General features: G+C 43.0%; 1 pseudogene; it reads left to right on the top strand.

Annotated features, from left to right (window-relative positions):
* The window catches only part of LOC143261178 (large subunit ribosomal RNA), a 13,712-nt pseudogene that overhangs the window by 3,774 nt on the left and 2,438 nt on the right, over positions 1-7,500 (top strand).

Here is a 7,500-nt window from a genome sequence, read left to right as displayed (position 1 = left end):
TCCTGGCTGAACTTAAAGTACAAGTAGGCCATCACATGGCAGAAATTATTGAAAATGCCCTGTCTAACACACCTTCTGAAGACACTATGTTAATGATGGACCAATACATAGAAAACTTAACATCATATGTTGCTTCGCTCGCTGATGAAACCGATGAATACAATGAAAATAGTAACTCAGTAGATAAAACCCATAAAACTAGTAACAAGAAAAATAAATATAATAAAAGCAATAAACAAAATAAAAATAATAAATACAATAAAAACAATACAAGCAACAACAGAGTTATAAATACAATAGACGATAAAAATAATAAAAATAAATTAAATAACTATCAGAACGAAAACAAGAATAAAAATAACAGTAAAAAGAACAAGCATAGCAATAAATGCAATGAAAGTAATAAAAGAAAAGGCAACCGCGCTAAAAGGATAGCGACTGATTACGCCAGATTCCAAAAACTCTATAACAAAAACCCAACCCAATTGGCTGAGCATATAATTACCGGAAACCCACTCAACATTACAGAATCTCCGACGATAGAATCATTTGAAGAATATTATTCTAAACTATTTGAACACAAGGATGTCGAATGGAAACCTCAGAAGCGAAAAACAGATACCAATAGTAATATCAACCTTTCAAATCCGATATCACCGACCGAGATACACGAGCAACTTACCAGGATGAAACAATCCGCTCCAGGCACCGACGGAATTGATCGATCGACTCTTAGGCAAATGCCACGCAAGGAGCTGTGTGCACTATTGAATATTGTATGGGGAATGAAGACGTTACCCTCTGTGCTAAGATCGAACAGAACAACACTGTTACCTAAATCCGGCGACTTGATGGACCCAAAACAATGGCGGCCCATAACCATCTCAAGTCATATACTGCGCCTACTAAATAAAATCATCGTGTCGCGCCTTGAGAATGAAATACCTCTGTTTCACACGCAAAGAGGCTTCACGAGAACCGACGGGATAATGGCTAATAGTACCATCCTACAAACACTAATTAAATTAAGCCGCGAAAAATCGAAACCTTTCACTATACTATCTATAGATTTAGCTAAAGCATTTGACTCTGTTAACATCATTTCAATAATAGACGCACTAATCAGAAAAAACGTAGACGCTCATACAATAGAATACATCGAAAACAATTATAACGACATAACCACAATACTCGAATGCCACGGATCCCGATCCAATCCTATACCTATAAAACGCGGCGTGAAACAGGGTGATCCCATGTCCGGTTTCCTATTTAATTTAGTGCTAGACCAGCTCATGATACAACTTAATGAGTGTGAGGGTGTTGATGTGGGAGGCACCAGGATACGGGCATTAGCTTTTGCCGATGACATCGTGATGGTGGCTCCCACTCCCAGTGCGATGCGAAGTAATATCCGGATCGTCGAGAAATTCTTCCACAAACACGGGCTGCAAGTGAACCCATCTAAATGCGCCATCTTACAGAATCTACGCGTCCCTGGAACGAAAAGGCTCGTAGTTGATACGCGGCCCAAACTGCAGATTAATAAAAGCCCGATCCCAACATTGGGTGTCGCGTCACAATTTAAATACCTCGGCCATGTATATAGATACCGCGGTGCTATCTCTCCATCTCCATCAAAGCTTGAAGGCATGCTCAAAAATCTTAAAACTAGTCCTTTAAAACCATGGCAGAAACTGAACATACTGCACAGGTACCTCATTCCTCGTCTTCACCATAGTCTGCAAACAATGGACATAAACAAAAAAAAATTAAAGTACATAGATAATTGCATAATAAAATTTGTAAAAAATATACTACACTTACCAACTACCACACCAACTCCATATATACATGCTCCTTTAAGCAGCGGTGGACTAGGCATTCCATCGCTTACAATCCACATTGCCGCTATGTACTTACGCCGATTGGAGCGCTTGAGAGCCCGTGGCGACAGCGAGATACAGTGCGTTATGGAATCTTCGATAGTCCAACATATAATGCGAAAGCTCAACAATATCCTTGGGAGCATCGCGACACCATCTAAACAAATGATTCGTAAACATTGGTCCGAGCAACTCCATCGCTCCGCGCTAGGCTCTGGTCTCGCCCTGATGACCCCAGGCGTATCTTCGTGGATATACAACCCACCTAATTTCTGGAAGGGTCGAGACTATATCGGAGCAATCAACCTAAGGATTGGGTTACTCCCCACCAAGGGAGCCCCCTATATGAAAGATACCGATTGCCGCAATCCATCCTGCGCAGGGACACGCGAATCCTTATACCACATATTACAGCGATGTCCGGTTACGCATTATACACGCATCAATAGACATGACAATGTGAACAAAATAATCAAAACTGCAATCGAAAAAACAAAAACCAAGATAGAACAAATTCCCCGTTTTACTACCAAAGAAAATAGATACGTACCAGACTTGATAACAATAGACAATGATACCGCATATGTAATTGAAACAACAGTAGCCTACGAGACTAAACAGACATCACTGTTAAATGCGTACAATATCAAAAAGGACAAATACAGTACACCGGATCTAGTCGAAAAGATTAAAAATACGTACCGCGTGTCTCATGTGGAGGTGATGCCGCTCGTGGTTGGCGCTCGTGGTTGTTGGCTTGATTCCGGCGATGATATAATCAGAGAGTTTGGTCTATCACACAGGCTGAAACAAATTATTTGCACTACCGCCCTACAATGGGGTGTATCTATCCACCGGCAATTCATGAGCTCTGTGTGGAGGAGGCCGCGACATAACATCCGCGTGCATTGACGGGTTATACTCGGACCCGCTCTGAACATCCTCGCGCAAATAAAATCAATTCCTACAATAATAAAAATAAAAAAAATATAAAAAAAAAAAAAAAAAAAAAAAAAAAAAAAAAAAAAAAAAAAAAAAAAGTTTTATTGATTCTTTTGTTATATTAATCCATTATTATAAATTGTTGTATTGATCCATTAAAAAAAAAAAAATTATTTCTTTAGTTTTATTTACATCGCGTCACTAATTACTACGCCTTTTGAATAGCGTCGATTTATCATATAAATGGTATGCCTACCAGCGGGCCGCAAGCAAAATACACTGGAAATATTGTTGCGAAATACAACTCGCCTAACAAATGTTATAGCCAAATGCCTCGTCATCTAATTAGTGACGCGCATGAATGGATTAACGAGATTCCCATCTGTCCCTATCTACTGGACTCCGCTCTCAACCGCCGTGGTGAACGGACGTGCGACAAGTCGCTCCGAAGTTAATCCGCGTCGTTTCGTAAACGGTAGTTTAAAAGTGACAAAAATTAAAAATTTTTTGTATCAACGTGCAGTGTTTTTTACCAACAACAACCTTGTGCAGTTCATTTGTTGATTGTTTTAACGTTAAAAAAGTTATAAGCATAAACATTTACTTTAAATTGTTCGCGTCCGTAAATTTTGACTACCTGCGCCGTCCCGGATTACAAGGGTCGCCGGCCAGGTAACGGTACCGCTTAACGGTAAAAGTAACGGTTTCTCGGCCTGTAGTACATTCCTCCGCGAAAACTCCTTAGCAACCGTCCCTAGTTACGCGCAAATTTCTTGATACGTACATTATTTTTCACGTGTGAGTTTCCAAAAATCCGAAGAAAAAAATCCGTGTGCAACTCCTAGACGACCTGGACGCCAGCCCAGCAGCCAACCGCCAGCCGACAAACCCACCACCTCGCCAGCCGACCACAACAGACAGGATGGAAGCCGATACATCCGATACAGAGGGCTACATCAAAGTAAGTAAACGCAACAGAAAAAATAAACGTAGAATAGTCTCCGACGCAGAATTAGACTCTGACACCCCGCTAACCAACGTGCCCTCTCAAAAGCCCCCCAAAACCCGGAGAAAATCCGAAGCCCCTTCTCCGCCCCCGGTCACACCTGCCCCCAACAATCCGCAAAACAACAGCAGCAAGACGGCCGCCGTCACTCCCTCCCCCGATCTCACCGCGAACGAACTTCGCTTAAAATCCGAAAAGGTCTCAATGGCCTTATTGAACTTCTTAATGGACCAGGACAACGGTCTCTATCCCGAAGCATCGCAGTTTATCGCCAGTAAACTCGCGAAACTGCAAAGTATCCTTGGAGCGTCCCTCCTCCGCTGCAGTAACCTCGAGGGCCAAATCCACGCCATCACCTCCGAAAATAAAATGCAGCGCAAGACCCTCGAGACAGTCACTGAAAAGTGTCAAGTCTCGAAAGAACCCTCCCGACCCACCACCTACGCCGAAAGAGTCGGAGTCCGCTCCAAAACTGCGGCTCTTTCAAATTTAAAACAGAACCCTCCTAGCGCGATCACGATCCTTCCACAGGATCCCAAGGTCTTCGAATCCAGTGAGAAGACCAAGGAAGCAGTCCTGAAGCTCGTTTCCCCTTCCGAGAACAAATTGCAAATAAAGAGCATCAGGAGGATCCAGGGCAACGGGATCCTAGTCGAGTCCTCTAAAAATTCTGACCTAACCACCCTTCAAGGCAACGCGCAGTTGAAAGCTGCCGGCCTAATAGTAGGAGCCCCGCTAAAGAAAAATCCCAGAATAATATTGTACGACGTCCCGAAACTCGAGAGTGACGAAGCCACACTTAAGGCTATCGTCAACCAGAATCTCGACGGCCCCGAAAAATCTATTTCCCAACAGATCAAACTCGCATTTAAATCAGGCGACAAAAACAGAGATAGATGCAACTGGATTCTAGAAGTGTCTAAACAGGCCCGCGACATCCTCGTCAAGAAAGAGCGAGTCTACGTCGCATGGAATTGTTGCCGCGTCAACGATTACATCGCGGCGACCCGCTGTTACAAGTGCCACAGCTTCGGTCACACGACGAAATACTGCCGCGCCGAGAAAGACATTTGTGGTCATTGCGCCGAGCAAGACCACACTTTCAAAACATGCCCAAACAAGGCCAAACCGTCCTGCTGCCATAATTGCCAGAAAACCGGCAAACCCGCCACCCACTCTGTCACCCACAGCGAATGTCCGGCATACATCGCTGCTATAAATCAGGTCCTCGCTCGCACGGATTATGGTTTATAAACCTAACCACTCCCAATCCATGCCCACCCTTAAAATAGGCCAAGTATCCACTAGACGCAACACAAGTAGCACGCGAATCCTAAAAGTAGCACAAATAAACGCCGGAGGTTCTAAGACAGTAACTGACGAACTCAGACAGATAGCGACAAACAAAAAGATAGATATACTCTTGCTTCAGGAGCCCTACAGTAACGCGAACTCCATCCCAGGCTTCGGAATTACTACAAAAATCATAACCGACAAAAAACGCTTTTCAAAAATCTCTACCGCGGACAAAATTAAATCAGCAATAGTTATTTTCAACACCGAAATAGAAGCCCTTAAGATCGCACAAATAAGCAACACCCATTGCACATGCGTAGAAATCTGCACGAAAGACGACAGATTCTACATAATCAACGCGTATCTCCAATTTTGCGAAAACATAGACTCATACTTAGCCCACCTAGATAAAGCAATTACAACTCTCAAGGGGCATAAAATAATAATTAGCTTAGATTCAAACGCGAACTCCCCCCTCTGGTTCAGCAAACGCACAGATCCTCGAGGAGAGACAATGGAAGATTTCATCTCCCAACACAGACTCTTCGTAGTTAATAAGCCTTCCGCAACCTTCACATTCAACACACCTAGAGGAACTTCTAACATTGATCTCACTCTAGCGTGTGCAAACTCATTCGACAAAATCAGGTGTTGGTCGGTACATGACAGTACGACCACGAGCGACCACAGTCTAATAACCTATTCCATCCAACTATTCCACACTTCTAGCCGACCAGTCAGAACCAATAGGTTCAACGTTAAAAAAGCAGACTGGGACAAATTTCACCACTGTCTCTCCAACAAAACTACAAACGACCCGCCCCCCTTAGAAACCTCAACTCCAGAATCACTCGCCGCGAAAATAGAAAATAAAATCATAACAGCAGCAGAACAATCCATCCCGCAAAAAACACGCTTCCCGAAATCCGTCCCTTGGTGGACTCCGCAACTAAGCAAACTTGGAAAAGAGGTCACTGAGGCAAGACGTATCTATCAAAGAACAAAAACGAAATCGGTAAGGCAATCCTTAGGAGAGTCTTATCGAACCCTCCGAAATAAATATATATCAAAAATTAGATCCGCGAAACTCAAAAGCTGGAGAAACTTCGTCTCCAAGGAAGGAAACGAAAACGCATGGGGAATAACATACAAAATAGCAAACAAAAAACTAAAAGCAGACAAAGTATGCGAAAGTATACAAATACAAGGTGAACAAACAATCACACTACGCGACACAATAGACAAACTCTTAGCCCACCTAGTTCCAGACGATAACACGACCAACGAAACAAACAGACAAATTAACATCCGACTGGAGACGTCGTCACCTCCAGCCACGGAAAATTCTCCCCCATTCTTAAAAACAGACATAGCCACAATAGTAAAATCCCTTAAACCGAATAAAGCCCCCGGACACGACCGACTAGAAAACGTAATCATTAAGCGGGCCTGGACTACCCTACATGGGGAAATCACAGAACTGTTTAATGATTGCCTAACCCACGGCGTATTCCCAAAACAATGGAAGCGTGCTCAGATTCGTGTGCTACTTAAAGGAAAAGAGAAAGAGGAGAGCGATCCTAAGTCCTATAGGCCGATCTCTCTCCTCCCAGTCCTCGGCAAAATTCTGGAAAAGCTTATGGCCAATAAGATCCACTGCCTTCTGCACAACCATGAGCTCACCTCTGATAGACAATTCGGATTCAAACCCGGAAGGTCAACAGAGGACGCCATGGTTGAATTAAGAAAACATGTAACTTACTCTCGGAACAAATATATGATAGGTCTGCTCTTCGACATCTCAGGAGCTTTCGATTCGGTATGGTGGCCCAGCATCCTCTGGAACCTAAAAAATAGAAATTGTCCGCAAAATATATACAAAGTTATTCAAAGTTACCTCTCTGACCGAACAGCAGAGATAGTCACCTCTAGCTTCATATCCCGCAAATCAGTAAACAAAGGTTGCCCTCAAGGTTCTATCCTGGGACCCATGTTCTGGAACTTAATATTCGACGAACTTCTAAATCGCCTAAATAGTCTAGGCCACAAAGTCATTGCTTACGCGGACGACCTAATAGTCCTCACTTCAGGAGACTCTAGATTACAGTTGGAAACAACTGCAAACTCCATCACAGCCACAATCTTAGAATGGTGTAGGGAACAAAAACTCCAAATTTCATCACAGAAATCAGAAATGATTCTGCTAAAAGGCTTTCTAGATATTAGAAGACCTCCCACAGTCAAGATCGGGAACAGCTCACTTAAAATGAAAAACTCCGTTAAATATCTCGGTGTCAAATTTGGCACAAGATTAAACATAACTCCTCACCTGCAACTAATATCAAATAAAAGCAAAATGATATTTCACGC

This window comes from Megalopta genalis, unplaced genomic scaffold (genome assembly GCF_051020955.1).
Source record: "Megalopta genalis isolate 19385.01 unplaced genomic scaffold, iyMegGena1_principal scaffold0038, whole genome shotgun sequence".
Taxonomy (NCBI): Eukaryota; Metazoa; Arthropoda; class Insecta; order Hymenoptera; family Halictidae; genus Megalopta; species Megalopta genalis.
The sequence above is the reverse complement of the archived record's forward strand: the minus strand, read 5'-3'. Positions and strand labels throughout refer to the sequence as shown.